The sequence below is a fragment of the Delphinus delphis genome, chromosome 8 (assembly GCF_949987515.2).
Source record: "Delphinus delphis chromosome 8, mDelDel1.2, whole genome shotgun sequence".
Taxonomy (NCBI): Eukaryota; Metazoa; Chordata; class Mammalia; order Artiodactyla; family Delphinidae; genus Delphinus; species Delphinus delphis.
The window spans coordinates 74,293,870-74,310,271 of record NC_082690.1 but is presented as its reverse complement, the minus strand read 5'-3'; the positions used below and the strand labels follow the sequence as shown (position 1 = coordinate 74,310,271).

The window sequence follows — 16,402 nt, the reverse complement described above, 5'->3', positions numbered from 1 at the left end:
ACAGAAATATAGATCAATGGAACAGGACAGAAAGCCCAGAGATAAACTCACTCACCTACGGCCAACTAATCTATGACACAGGAGGCAAGGGTATACAATGGAGAAAAGACAGTCTCTTCAATAAGTGGTGCTGGGAAAACTGGACAGCTACATGTAAAAGAATGAAATTAGAACACTTCCTAACACATACACAAAAATAAATTCAAAATGGATTAAAGACCTAAATGTAAGGCCAGACACTATAAAACTCTTAGAGGAAAACATAGGCAGAACACTCTATGACATAAATCACAGCAAGATCCTTTGTGACCCATCTCTTAGAGAAATGGAAATAAAAACAAAAGTAAACAAATGGGACCTAATGAAACTTAAAAGCTTTTGCACAGCAAAGGAAACCATAAACAAGACGAAAGACAACCCTCTGAATGGGAGAAAATATTTGCAAACGAAACAACTGACAAAGGATTAATCTCCAAAACATATAAGCAGCTCATGCAGCTCAATATCAAAAAAACAAACAACCCAATCCAAAAATGGGCAGAAGACCGAAATAGACATTTCTCCAAAGAAGATATACAGATTGCCAACAAACACATGAAAAGATGCTCAACATCACTAATCATTAGGGAAATGCAAATCAGAACTACAATGAGGTATCACCTCACACCAGTCAGAATGGCCATCATCAGAAAATCTACAAAGAATAAGTGCTGGAGAGGGTGTGGAGAAAAGGGAACCCTCTAGCACTGTTGGTGGGAATGTAAATTGATACAGCCACTATGGAGAACAGTATGGAGGTTCCTTAAAAAACTAAAAATAGAACTACTATATGACCCAGCAATCCCACTCCTGGGCATATACCCTGAGAAAATCATAATTCAAAAAGAGACAGGTACCACAATGTTCACTGCAGCACTATTTACAATAGCCAGGACATGGAAGCAACCTAAGTGTCCACTGACATATGAATGGATAAAGAAGATGTGGCACATATATACAATGGAATATTACTCAGCCATAAAAAGAAACGAAATTGAGTTATTTGTAGTGAGGTGGATGGACCTAGAGTCTGTCATACAGAGTGAAGTAAGTCAGAAAGAGAAAAACAAATACTGTATGCTAACACATATATATGGGATCTAAAAAAAAATGGTTCTGATGAACCTAGGGGCAGGAAAGGAATAAAGACACAGACGTAGAGAATGGACTTGAGGACACGGGGAGGGGGAAGGGTAAACTGGGACGAAGTGAGAGAGTAACATTGACATATATATACTACCAAATGTAAAATAAATAGCTAGTGGGAAGCAGCTGCATAGCACAGGGAGATCAGCTCCTGCTTTGTGACCACCTAGAGGGGTGGGATAAGGAGGGTGGGAGGGAGATGCAAGAGGGAGGGGGTATGGGGATAAACATATGCATATAGCTGATTCACTTTGTTATACAGCAGAAACTAACACAACATTGTAAAGCAATTAAACTCCAATAAAGATGTTAAAAAGAAAAAAAAAAAGCTCTTCACACAATCCCATAATGGCAGAGTAGTAGACACCCATGGCATCTTCTAAAAGCGAAAGATCATTTGGAATTGTGAGACATTCTGAGATCCACTAAATTATGACACTAGTACAGCCTCTCTGTGAATGGGCTCCTTGAAGCTCGAATTCACTTTGTCCCTGTTGGAATCAGTATTTTCTATCTAAAAAGCTCTCAGGTCAAAGTCTCCTCTGCTAAGTTACACAGGAAACCCTACGCCTTAGACAAGTAGTTTTGCTAAGAAGAATCAAACATTTTTTTTTGCAGAAAACTTCTGGCTTCACCTACAGAGAAGGATACAAACTCAGATTCCAACTTCTAGACCCCAAACACAAGCTGCCTCTTGAACGAATGGGGAAGAGCAGTGCTTGTCAGAGAATTTCACACAGGGACGAACTGGGACTTGGCAGCCTCATTCATTCCTGGAAAAGTGATGATTGAGTATTTACTCTCTCCCAGGCCCTGCTCTAAGGGAAGGGGAAACAGTGGTGATGAGACAGTGTGGTCCTTCCCTTGTGGAAAAGACAGCCTCCTGAGCAAGGGCAGACGTTAAGCAAATATCATCCCACTAAACAAAGGTGATACAGGCTAACTTAGACCTATCAGCTCACTTACTGGAAAGCCTGACACTGACTCACTGGGATCTTTTTAGAAGGTCTGGGTGCTTTTTGTATTTTTGCCATATTTCCGTGCTTTAACCCATAAGCCACCACAAAGTCTTCAAGAGGCAGCAGAGCATAAATGCAAAATAAAGCGAAACAGCAGATCCCTGATACACCCCAAGAGTGCAGTAAATCCTCAGTTTTGGAGATACCACTAGAGTCTATCATTTCACCCACAAAACCAACACATATAAAAGAACAGGGCAATGGGATACTTAATCTGTAGATGAAGGCCAAGAGTTATACACTTGGCTCACCAGCTTGGTGACCAGTTCCCTCACATCAGCCTGTAAAACTCAGTTTTGTGGCTCAGCCAACTTGCCAATGTCTGCAGCTTATGGTCCTTCCGGGTTGCTCATGAGTGACTGATCCGTGGATTCCTACCCCGCAATTCCAAGGATAGCATGATGTACCTAAGTGCAAGATGCCTCCTGGCAGCATCGATAAGCAGGGGAGCAAAGCCAAGCAGGTAGGTTTAAATGCTTTAATACTCAATTCAGGATCCTATAAGACTTTGCTCTCTCACTGTGATGGTGGCCGGAAGGAAGCCAACTGTTCTATCATCCTCTCCTTGTATGTATCACCTGTAGTGTTCATTTCTGCAGGAGATTTAATTCAAAAATCGCTATTAAAAATATAAAAAAAGAAATGGCATATTTCGGAATTCCCTGGTAATCCAGTGGTTAGGACTCCATGCTTTCACTGCAAGGGCCTGGGTTCAATCCCTGGTTGGGGAACTAAGATCCCACAAGCCATTCAGTGTGGGCAAAAAAAAAAAAAAATCACCATTGTTTACACTCTAATTCCAGATGCTGCTAACAATTACCATATGTCACGCATAATACTAGAACCGTTCACATACATTACACTTCAATCCATTTTTTAATTTCAAAAGCTGTTTGTAGGTATAGCTAAAGAGTTGAGCCTGAATTATAGCCTCCTAGTGGACACTAATATAGAATTTGGGAGATTTTCCAAGCAGTACACAAAATACACCAAGAAACTAGATTCGGCCAATAGTTTCAAATTCCAAAATCTGTGATCAAGGCAAAGAGCTACTTGCCAACCAAAAATTATATGAGATTAAAAGTAAGGAAGAATATCATCAAGAATTAAAGTGACTCTCAACTCTACTTACTGCCACAGCCAGAATGTCAGAGGTGTGGTCAAAGTCACTGAAAGAGGAGAACAAACAAGACAAGGAAGGTCTTTATTACAGGATATCCTTGAGATTCCCAAGGCTACAAGACGGTTAATGCACCTGTGAAGAAATAGTGACAATTCTTGTATATAATGCGAACCTGTTACTCATCCCATCCTTGTCAAGTATTCAGCTGAACCAGATAAAACTGCCATTTTTGTAGGTAAAAATGGTTACACACTGGCCATTTCATATGGTTCTACCTGTAATCAATATATTAGGAAGATGCTTCCCTCCAAAAGCTAAAATCATACTGCCAGGTGATTATAAAAATAGAGCACTCTATAGCCACTGATAAACAAAGCATCTGTAAATTCTGAAACTCAGAATCAAATCTCTGCAAGTGTCTCTCAAAGGAGTTTCAAAAGACCGATGATGATACACTTTGATTTATATATATAAAGTCAGAAGAAACACCCCATTCACAAGCTAAGCCCTCAAAGGCCCTTTGCTTCAGTTCTAAGAATTTCTTCTGCACCATCCCCTGACAGAAGCAAAGTGGGGCAGGGCAAGACTTTCATTCCAAGCTGATTCATCTCAAAACTTCCCATAAAAGGCAAGCACTAGTCGTCCTTCACAATAGTGAAGGGTAGCCCAGGTCACCTACCCTTCTCCTCTTGCCTTCCTGTTCCTTCAGGGGGAAGTGTGAGAAAGATGAGATTTTCCTCAGGTTCTGACACCCTATGCAACTCTACATGACTGTTACCACATTCGCACCAATGTGGGAATCTACTCCGTAGGAAAAGCCAACTCATGCCACAGGGTCGTGATCGGCATTGTGATGCCACCATCACAAAGAGGAAATTTTAAAAGGGGAGATGGAAATCAAGGATTTCCCAGGACCAGAGGTGAAGTCTGGGGAACCATAGGTTTCTCAGAGCTTCTTGGCTCTCTTTGAGCAAGGTACTTAATTTCCCCAAGCCTCGGTTTTCCTTTCAGTAAAATGGGGATAATTATCATTTTCTTATCCCTCCCAAGAAACTAATATTTACACTCTTAGAAAACACGAAACACTGGGCTAGATTCTTTTCTGTATATTATTATTTCAGTTATTTTTCACCTTTCAGTTAGATAAGTTAGCTTTTTTATTTTTTTTTTACATTTATTTTTGGCTGCGTTGGGTCTTCGTTGCTGCGCGCAGGCTTTCTCTAGTTGCGGCACGTGGGGGCTACTCTTCGTTGTGGTGTGCAGGCTTCTCTTGTTGCCGAGTACAGGCTCTAGGCACACAGGCTTCAGCAGTTGTGGCACGCGTGCTCTAGAGCACAGGCTCCGTAGTTGTGGCACACGGGCTTAGCTGCTCCACAGCATGTGGGATCCACCCAGACCAGGGATTGAACCGGTGTCCCCTGCATTGGCAGGCGGATTCTTAACTACTGTGCCACCAGGGAAGCCCCGATAAGGTAGGTATTATCATCACTCTCCCGATGGGGAAATCGAGGCATAGAGCCTTCCTAAAATCACGGTTTTAAATGGCACAGTTGCAATTCAAACACTTACTGGAAAGTGTTTTGTAAGCTCTGAAGTCTCTACACGGACACAGGGCATTAACAACCGAGCAGCGACAGCTTCACTACTGCTGAGGAGGAGAAAAATGACCTCCCTGTTTTGTCATTTCCCTGGCCCTCCAGTAGTAAGACAAGGCAAGTCATCAATCCATCTAAACTAAACCCAATCATTACATCAGAAAGACAAAGGGCACTTCGCAGAGGAAGGAGTGACTTCTCCCACATCCTTCTGGACATGTTTTGTGGAAGATATTTATGTTCTTTTACAGTGTCTGAAATCTTCTAGGGCAGGAATTATTTAAACCAATATAAACATTACAGGCATTATTTTGATGTCAAAATGCTCCCATAACAGGGATTTTTTCAAACTACCATATGCCAGTCTTTAGAATTCCTGAGGAAGTTCATGATACTTATAAGAATACAATGGTTTGGGGGTCAAAAACCTCAAATGTGTGCAGGGGGTAGGCAGGCAAAAACGAAGTAAAAGAGGCTGGGTATAAGACAATAGGGAATGGTGAGGAGTATGACTAACGCAGTCTACACCTACCTAAAGAGGACAGCTGCTATCCAGTTTTAGCCAATTGTTGCCTGTGGAGTGACGATCCAGTACTGTCAATTTTTTTTTCCCCTAAAAAAAGCTGGAAGTTCATTGCTTGTGAAGTGTATTGATTTTCATCGAATGGTTGGCAACTGTTTAGTTTTTGTTTTAAAAGTTCTTTTGGGACCTGAACTCAGCTTGTTGGCCACTGTTCTCTTCTCTTTGCTTAAGTAAGCACACTGGCTTTCACCTACTGACCAGTTCCCAACACGCAGACACCACAGGCTAACTATGCCTTACCAAAGTGCCAACAGGAATTCCTGGCTAAGTTCTAGTTCATGGGAAAAAAAATAAAAAATAAAAAAGATGCATACCAAAACACCCCTTTGATGCTAGGCTGAAACATAAGAACCCCATGAAGACATATGCAGGGAGATGGATCCAAGCATGAAGCCAGATGGCTTTTATATAAACCACAATCTACATGGTTATAAATCACCATCCAATTTCTCTTTCAGCTCAAGATCTGAAGCTATTCTCTCCCCACCCATCCACATACTTGCTTTAACCTTACGGGGCACCACATGTTGCCACTCAAAATGCCTCAGTTTCAAAGTAGGTGTAATGGGGATTTCTTCAGTCAATACTCGCTGAGCGTCCACCAGATGTCAGGTGGTATGGGCAGATGGAGAGATGAGACCCCGCCCTCAAAGAAGTGAACGTCTGGTGGGATGCAGGCAGTTAAGGACAATGTGCTAAAGGATTATCACCTGGGTTTTCAATGGAGGAAACCGAGGGTCACAGAGCTTAAGTGAACTGGAAGAGGTAGAGAAGACACTTGCAAACTCCAAGACCACAGCTGCAGACACAATTCAGATCCTATCAACTTAGAACGTACCACAGTTCTCAGACAAGAGGATGTCTAAGGCGTCCTCGTCCTTCCAAAAAGTAAACTGATTGGTTCATTCAAAATATTTAGTTAAACCTTATTGTGGAGATCACAACATATACAAATGTCGAATCATTGTTTGTACACCTGATATGAATGTGATGGTATACGTCAATTGTATCTCAATCAAAAATATATAGCGTTCCTAAAAAATTAGTTAAAATTAAATAAACCTTTAGAGAGATTAATTTTTAAAAATTTAAAGAACTTTGCAAACTGACAGATGTTTAAATGCATATTTGCACAGCCATATCCCCAAAGAAGTTTTTTTTTATTTGGCTCTAAGATAAGGTTGGCAAAGTAAGGTCACCAAACCAGGAGCTTCACCCATGAGCTTGTTACAAATGCAAATTCTCCAGCTCCTTCCCAGACCTACTGCATCAGAAACTCCGCGGGTGGGGCCCAGTACTGCTTGAACAAGCCCTCCAGGTGGTTCTCCTACTCACTAAAGCTGGAGCCCAGTGGCTACAGTAGGTTTTGCCAAACCTCCAAAAGCTCCTTCCCTTTCTAATGAAAATAACCTGTTATCACTTCCATACACTTTTATAAAAGATTGGATTTGGGAATTTCTTGGTTTAGGATTACTTAAGTTTCTTGATAGCATTTTAAAGTGCCTAGTATTTCACATATGAAACCTTGAGGGGTACCATCGCCCCACTCTCTGGGAAGCTCCCAGACGGCCGGACCATTTATTGTTTGGCTCATTCATCTGAGAAAGATTAGCTGAGCGTTTCCAACGTACCTAGCACTAGGCCAGGTGCTGGAAATATGGAGCTTTTCGCTGAACTAAAAGATAAAGAAAACACTCTATGTGTACTACAAAGCTTTGACGGGATTACCTAGCATATGAAATATAAGTCTCTCATAAAGTGTGTTTAAATGTCGTATTAATTACAAGACAGACACACATTAGTTAGGGAGCACAGTACTTACTCCCGAGTTTACATTCACATCGGGAATACCGCGTATCCGCTTCTAAATAATAGACGAAACGGCACTTGCCACTCCCGGCATCTGAGCTCAGTACCTGAGGCAGCCCATGATATGGTCACAGTGCTGGAAACTAAATGTGGGCCTCTGTCTCCGCACACTTCTTTGCAATGACCTGCAGTAAATGTACAGATGGGCAGAACTCCATTCCAAAGTGTTCTATCAAGGGAGGCAACTTCCAGTCAACTCAGAAACTTAACAGGCACACAGTGGCAAAATGAGCCTCGGCTATAAACCCGAACAGCTTGCTAATACAGTCGGAGTTACTTTGCTTGAATCCCAGAGTGTATTAGTTTCCTACTGCTGCTGTAACAAATGACCACAAACTTAGTAGCTTAACACAACATAAATTTATTATCTTAAAATTCTGGGAGGAAAAAAAAAAAATAAGGACTTTCCTGGCTGTCCAGTAGTTAAGACTCCATGCTTCCACTGCAGGGGGCACAGGTTCGATCCCCAGTTGGGGATCGAAAAAAAAAAAAATTCTGGGAGGTCAGAAGTCCAAAATCACACACCACTGTATATAAAATAGATATCTAATAAGGACCTATTGTGTAGCACAAGGAACTCTACTCAATACTCTGTAATGGCCTCTATGGGAAAAGAGTCTAAAAAAGAGTGGATGTATGTATATGTATAACTGATTGGATCAACTATGCTCCAATAAAAGTTAAACAAAAAAAAAGAAGTCCAAAATCGAGTTTCAGTGGGCTACATCAAGGAGTCCGCAGGGCTGCATCTACTCTGGAAGCTCTAGGGGAGAATCTGTCCCCTTGTCTTTTTTATTAGCTCTGGAGGCCACCTGCATTCCTTGGCTCATGGCCCATTCTTCCATCTTCAAAGCCAGACAAGTAGCATCTTCCAACCTCATTCATTCTCTCCCTCTCCCCTTCCCCCACGCTCCCCATGTTCCCTCCCTCTCTTCCTCTCTCTCCTCTGACCTGCTTCCATGTTCCACGGTCCATCTTCTCTCTCTCACCTTCCTGCCTCCCTCTTAGAAGGATCCTTGTGATCACATTGGGCCTGCCCAGATAATCCAGGATAATCTTCCTGTCTCAAAATCCCTAATTTAATCACCTCTGCAAAGTCCCCTTTGTCATTTAAGAGAACATATTCACAGGTTCCGAGGATTAGAATGTCGAAGTCTTTGGGGGTCCATTGTTCAGCCTACCACACTGGTACCTACTTTTTGAATATGAAAAGCCTTTTTAATGCACAAGTTAATAGTTAGGAAATACGGGACTTGTCAACAGAGAAGGGAATGACAGTCTAATGTGCTCTCTTCATGAGCCAGGTGCTTTTAATGCGTCTCTCATTCATCCCTGGCAACCCTGGGGGCAATTTCCATAATTATCTCCCTTTCACAGAGAAGGAAAAAGACTCGGATTTTCAGTAACTTGCCCAGCACACCCGCCCAGTATGTGAGACCCAGGCCTGCCTGATTCCAGAGTCCATGCTTATTCTTTTTAATCCCAAATCTCCTCGCCATGATGGAATGCCTCATCCCAAAGCTCTGCCCTTACCTACATGAGGAGACAGTATTACAAATATAATTTTTGCACCTCCACGTCAGTCATTTTCTCTTCTTCCATCTATTTCCTTATATGTAGGATAGCATAACAGTTAAGGGAATGGACTCTCGAGCCAGGCTTCCAGGATTCAAACCCCAGCTTGGGGCTTCCCTGGTGGCGCAGTGGTTGAGAATCTGCCTGCCAATGCAGGGGACACGGGTTCGAGCCCTGGTCTGGGAAGATCCCACATGCCACGGAGCAGCTAGGCCCGTGAGCCACAACTACTGAGTCTGCGCGTCCGTAGCCTGTGCTCCGCAACAAGAGAGGCTGCAGTAGTGAGAGGCGCGCGCATCGCAATGAAGAGTGGCCCCTGCTTGCCTCAACTAGAGAAAGCCCTCACACAGAAACGAAGACCCAACACAGCCAAAAATTAAATAAATAAATAATAAAATTTAAACTAGGAGCTAGTTTAAAAAAAAAAAAAAAAACCCAGCTTGTCGCTTACTAGCTGTGCGACCTGAGGAAACACTAAACCTGTCTCTGCCTCAGTTTCCTCACCTGTGAAGTGGAAATAATAAAGGTACCTGCTCTCATAGGGTTTTATGAAAATAAAACCAGTTATAATGCAGGTAAGATGTCTAAAACATTGCCCCAATGTACTGTATATGTATTTGCTATTAATATTATATAAAAACCCAGACAGAATCAGGGACAAAGGCAATAACCCTAGGCTCTACAGCATGAGGGGGAAAGAACGAGATGTTCTTCAACGTGCCTCACATTTGGCCCCTGGCAGAGCACAGCAAATGGCATCAGGGTCCAAGTTCTCCATACCCTTTAATGGAATGAACAAAATATATTTCTTACTCCATAGGGTTGTTATGAGAATAAAGTGACTTAAAACATGTAAATCGCTTAGAACAGTAATTATCTTCATTTTTATTATCAATGTTAATCATCTCTGGTAATTGTAAAGATGTCTAAACATGCTTACCTCAAGCAACATAAAAGAACTCAGTAAACGAAAAATTAGCTGCCATGTTCTATTTGGATCCTCTGGATAAACCAAGGGAGAAAAGAATTAAGAGGAGGAAAGACACTTCTAGAATAGTGCTAAATATCCATTTCTTAAATCCCATAAAGAACTTCCAAGTGAACACCCAGTGCTCAAATCACTGCTCAACAGTAGATAATGATATGAGAATAACAGTATGTTATAATCCTCTAGCCCCATGGACACATCCAGGCCAGCTCCCTCTTTGGTTTTTCCATCTGTCCACCCATCCACCCAACATTTATTAACCACCTACTATATGCTAGTCATCTAAGTGATAGGTGCTTAGATCCTCAGGTGAAAGATACAGCATCTCCTTCAAGAAGACAACTGAACAGACAACCACAAAGAGCAGGTTATGAGACATGCTTTCACACCTGGGAACACAAGGGACAAAAGGCACCTAATTATCTCAGTTACTTGAGTTAACAGTTAACCTGAATATTCAAGGTTACATTTGCCCAGGTGGGACAATCATCAGGTCTTCCTCGCAGACTGGACAGCTTGCATCAAAGTACAAGGCACGAAAGTACAGGGCCTGCTTGGGGCACCCCAAGTTCCAGTATGGCTGGGGGTATAGAGTTTGAGTGGCCAAGTGGCAGGAGATGGTGGTAACTAGATTGTGAAGGCCCTTCTATTGTGTGCTCAAGAGTATGGAGAGGTAAATGGGGAGCCAATGATGGTTTTGAACAGAGAGGTGACCAAAGAGGTAAGAGACAGACATGGAGATGGCCGCCATCTTTGAAAGAGAATGTCAGCCACAACACATGCAGTGATGCTGGATGTGCCCCCTGAATGGGAAGCAGTGGATGCTTCCTGCCCATGTTGGCCCTGGACTCCCCACTTTGTTTTAAATTCTAAGGGGCCCATGGACGTTCATTCTTTCTTGGTTTTGTAACGTGTGTGCCCTTAGGGTTATGTAAAAATAGGTCCAAGGGCCCAGGGAAGAGGCAACTCAGCTGCGCGAGGATCTCAGACACTCCCCAGGCATGCAGCCGGCTTTCTGGCAGCTGTTGGGAGGGCTCAAGGTCACTGGGGCTGGAAACCTGATCTTGCTACAGACAGCCTTCTCCTGGCCCAGGAAGCTCTGTGCAGAACGCAGTCGGAGGTACCTGGCGCCAGGGCTCTTCCTGGGCTTCTCAAGAGGCTGCCTTTCACTGGGGGCCACTTGCCCCTTTTTCAGCTCTTGAGTTCCCATCGACAGGTCAACTCAGGCAATCTCCAGAAATACTCACTCTCCTCCCTTCTCACTAACTCTCAGCTAAACCCAGCTGGCTCTACTGTGCTCACGAGTGAGAAATAAGGCACTGGTGAGGTGGAGACTATTATGCCCTTTCTCTGTCGCAGAAGGGACCACCACAGGCTCTCCAAATAGACAGACTTGGGTTCAAGCTCCAGCTCTGCCTCCTAGGCAAGTAGTCTGAGGCCAAAAAACCTTTTAAAGCTCAGTCTCCACGTGCAAAATACAAACAATAATCGCACCTATTCATAGGGCTGTCACTTCCCACATCTCCCGGGGGAGGAAGTACAGTGCCGGGAGGCCACGTGGATTAGCCAGGGCCACGGCGGTAATCCCCTCACCCAAAGGGAGGCTGGCCGGTCTTGAAACATCTATTTCTTTAAAAATACTGGGGTATCTTGAAAAACCTCATCCTATTAAGAGCTAACATCAACTGTGTGCTTCCTCTGTGCACAGCAGCACTCAGGCATGTCATACAGATGGTCTCATGCACACCTGAAAGCACCCTGGGAGGCAGGTGTTGTTACTGACTCCGTTACAGAGACTGGTCCCCTGAGATCCTAAGGAACATGCCCTGGGTCACAAGCAGCCGACCCTCAGGGTCCATGCTCTTAGCCCTGAGGCCTTGTAACCTCCAGAGGTTAGAGGTGAAGACGACCTAGTTGATGGTCTCTCTTCCTACAGGAGACTTAGGAGGACCAGAGAATGGGCTGGATCTATCCAGAGCTGGAAGCTGACGCCCGGGTAGGGGGTCCCTAGGCTTCATCGCGCTGTGTATTTTCAGGGGCTGGCCTTCTGAAAGGGGGCTTCAGGGGCAAATGTGACAGTGGGGAGGGGGAGGGAAGAGGCAGGTGAAAGGGAGATGCTACGATGGCCCTCCCTGGGCTGCCTAATCCTATGTAAAGCACTAATGCAGTTTTTGTCACTTTCACATGTGGGGTGCCACATACAATTTTATTTCGGAAAAAAGCGTGGGGGTTCTGCTCATGGAACAGAAGTTTGAAAGCCAGTGTCCTGTCCTTCTGTGTTTAAGAGCCAATTCCTCTTGTTTTGGGAACCTAGCTGCTGGCTTTTTCCACAGGGGCCTCTGAAAGGACAGGGTGACGAGCAGACCAGTGCCCTAAGCAGCAGGCACTTCGAATGTGCGGGTCTGTGGAGCCCCAGAGGACTTTGGGAGCCGTGAGCTGCTCAGGCCGTATGCAAAATTCCAGGGGATGTGTGATCCGGGGAGGAGAGGGCCAGGAGCTCTTCGCAGATTTCCCAAGGGTTCCATGTCCCCCAGTATCTGAATGGCTATTAAAACAAATTATCATCATTGGAGAAACCACCGCTGACTGAGTGCTGACCATGTGCTATGGAGAAGCGGGGTGATGAGGTCACCTACCGCAAAGGGCTGTTGGGAGGATGAACTAAGAGGTTATTTGTGAAGCACTTAGGACGGCACCTGGCACACAGCAAACACTGTTTGGCTTTATGGCTTATTTTCATCATCATTACTGTCATCCGTCGTTATCACTTTGACTGCCTCATTAGTCCTCACAAAAACTTGATTAGGTTCGTATTATTATCAACCCCACTTTATAGAACAGGAAACAGAGGCTTCAAGAGGTTAAATAATTAGCTCAAGCCACAGAAGAGCAGAGAAGGAACTCGAAGTTGGCCCGTCTGGTTCCCAAGCCCAGGCAGGCCCTCGGTCTAGAAGGGCTGAGGGAAGTAGGCAGGACTCCCTGAGGGCCCAGGAGGAGGTGGGCAGGCAGGTGGGAAGCACTGAGAGGTCCCAGATGACCCCAGGCCAGAGCAGAAAACAGGCCAGGGCTTTCCACTGAAAGCGCCTGAAAGGACAGGCAGCCTTCCTAACTTTGCACCTCTTCTAATCGACAACGCAAAGCCAAACCACTTAAAATAGTAAGGATGAAAAAAGAAAACCACCCCCTGCTGCTCCTTTCCTAGGCTCCAAAGTGAGCCAGCGTCTTGGAGTACAGTGGGTTCAAGGCGCAAGGCAGTGGCAGCCCCAGCGTCCACTGGCTGTGCTCCAAGCAATGTTTCTCCTTCCAAACACACACGTAACGCTGCTGAACACACCACTTGAAAGCCAAAAAGATGCCCCACGGGTTGCCCTGGCAATGCTAAACAGACGAAACATTTTAACCAGCTCTGACGCACATACACAAACCTATTTAAGGGCCAAATGGATGGGGGGTGAGGAGGTGGGGGGAATGTTGTTTCTACAGCTCCATCTCCGATGATTTGGCCCCCAAAGCATCTATGTCAGACTGAAACAGAGCAAAGCACTCCTCCAACACAAGCTGAGGCCAGGCTTGCTCGGGAAAGGGAAGCCACTGCCACGCTTCTGCATTTCGGCTGCAGGCACAGTCCTGCTTTACGAGGGCCACGAGAGCATCACAGGAGATGCCGAGGTCCTGGCTCTGCCTCTCACTGGGGACAGCCCTCCAGCTGCCAGCACCAGTGTCTCTTGATACGCTGGCCTACAGCAGGGTCGGGAGGGTCGAGTGTGCCCATGAGAGTGAACGGCCTGTGAGTGCTGATATTAACAATATTAACCACCATTTCTCACATCCCACGGTTCAACTTTCATCCACAGGAGTTGATCGCACGGGTATTTTCCTTTAGAAAACTTCACTCCAGGGTCCAATGGGGCTGTTCCCTGAGGCGCTGCCACCTGGGGGGTGACGATGAACACAGAAGACTTGGCCCAGGTCTGAAAAGACCACCATGCTTCTGGGGTCTGTCGCACTCTGGTCTCTTCCACGCCCTATTCCTCACCTCGGATACAACAGGACAAAGGGTTGACACTGAGGAGAGGCCAGAAGAGTCTCACCAGACACAGCTGATGGCACATGGTAGGATCCACGAACAAAGGCTGCAAAACCTTCCTCTGCAGGGTCCAGGATAGCCTCAGGTAAACAGAATCTCCAGCAATGGGAATCGTCTTCCACTCATCATTCTCTGTGGTGAACCCTCTTGCCTTTCAAGACTCAACCCCTAAACGTTATTCCTAAGCCTCCCCTTGTCCTGGAGTGGAATGGCCCCCACTGTACCATGCACAGATGTCTATGGGAGCAGTGGCACTATTCCAGTGTTCTAATTGTTCTCTGGTCTCCTGCCCACTCATCACTGAGCTCCCTGAGGGCAGGGACCCCATCTTGTTCACTGGGGTACTAACCTGGTCTAGTCCAGTGCCTGGCATTAGTCGGCACTCTGTGACTGTGTGCTGACCGACAAGCTATAAGTATACAGTGCCATGCCCATAATGTTTGTGCATCAAGGCCTCTGGAATTCTCTAGTCCATATGCCACAAGTGTCTGCTTTCACTTCCACAGCCTCTGGGAAGAGAAAAGAACTTGAAGCAGAGCTTGGAGCTCAGGAGTTGGAGAGCAGAGCTCCGGGCAGCCTGGTAGGTCAGGAGGAGGGAGACACGAGAGGAGGAAGAGGCATCCCACCTGTAAAACTAAAGCTCTCGTGCCTACCCACCGATTAGCTAATGAAATAATTTGCCCCTTGAAAACTGAAATAGCACCCATTCCCCTGCTCTGAAGCAAAAATTGTTTCTCTTTGTCTCCGTTATTTAAGGCCTCTGAAGATGCTGTTTCTGTGAGCACAGTAACTCTATGCTGATGATTTTCAGTGGAGTCATAGCTACCCTCCCAGCAGGTACGCTCTCCAATTCTCTCGTTGTGTGTCATCTTCCTTTTGCCAACATGATGCTCTCCGTGCATGTTCCCTTCTGGTCTCCTCCAAACAGGCAACATTTAGCAAACAACAACAAATCTTTATCATTGGCTGCCCTAAATAAAGCCTAATTGGGAGTCTAACCTTCTAGGAATCTAGAAATGGTAGCTCATCTGCTATGCCATCTTCCCAAATGATACTTCCCATGAGTAGGGATGCTTTAACTCTGTACGTGCTCACACACACATACACACAGGTGTCCTATTAGCCAGAACACCACCTGCGCTTGCGTGTAAGCAGCACTTCCTGTGTGCCCTAGGTGAGCTCTGCGTTATGGATTTGTCATTGCTTTGTGATGTAGGTGAAAGGACGATGGCCCCGAGTTCCTTATCATCGCCTTTCTCATCTCCTACAGAATGGAATGACTGTGGTGGAGGTTTTGTCATTCTCCTGGACTCACATCCTGTCTGCTGAATTATTCTCTGCCACTTTTACCACCAGACCTTGTCTGCCCACCCCATCCCCCCGCCCCTGAGCTGGAACTAATTACCACAGACGATTTTAGGATTTTATATTCCGGTGTTCTTAAAAAAAAAAAAAGAAAAAAAAACACAGTGCATGAAGAAAAACCCAATACTTCCATAGCTGAAAGAGTTATAGAGAAACCACAAAATTGCGTTGGTGCTGTGTAGCGTTATACATAACATATTTACATAAACTAAATTGGCACAGAAGAATCTGAGGTGACGGTATTATTCTGTAAGCTTGAAAGTAGACTTTAACAGCAAACATCTCCAACAGAAGGTACAGAAAATACAAAGGCACCAAACAGAATAAAAGGTTCACTACCTTAAGCTGTCAGTTGTACATATGCATTATAATGGGCTGGGACAAACGCATCCATCTCTATCCCAGGCGGAAACACTACATCTCTTTCATGAGAAGCTATGACTGCATGTGTAAAATGCTTGCACTAAAATTAAGTCTTCTATCTTCCAAATTTTCTCAATTATTAATACACCAGACAGCTGTAGTAGCTCTGGCAAAAATAGCAGCTAAGCTTTTCCAAAAGTCAAAGCAGCCATGAGATGTCTGCGTGGGGACTTTCCTATGCGAGGACGGGCTGCTCTCTGGATCACACAGAAAGAAACAAAATCTCCAGTGGAACAACAACAAAAGAGAAACTCGTTTCCGAATTTCACGTGAAAAATGACATCCCCTGCCCCCACCAGGCACACTCACTCCTCTTTATAGTAAGAAACTTTGCGTGTCTAGATAAAAAGTTGATGAAAAGGCTATCTTGTCCACTCACTGGGATAACAAACAATTCAGAAAATTAAACAGTAAACCCAAGGAAGGCCAATCACTTCAGTGTGTTCTGGAATGACACTATCCAATTGTGTCTACTCAAAGGGAGGAGGGTGAGGTTAGAAAACAAATTATGCCTCTTTTTTAGATTTCTGGAAGCAAATTAACGTCCAGGAGAAAAGGTTGTCCTTCAGTTGCCACCTTCATATTTTAAA

The 16,402-nt window shown here is 44.8% G+C and overlaps 1 protein-coding gene across 1 annotated transcript in view; it reads right to left on the bottom strand.

Moving 5' to 3' along the window:
• The window catches only part of NAV2 (neuron navigator 2), a 401,022-nt gene that overhangs the window by 246,608 nt on the left and 138,012 nt on the right, over positions 1 to 16,402 (bottom strand). The window lies entirely within an intron of this gene.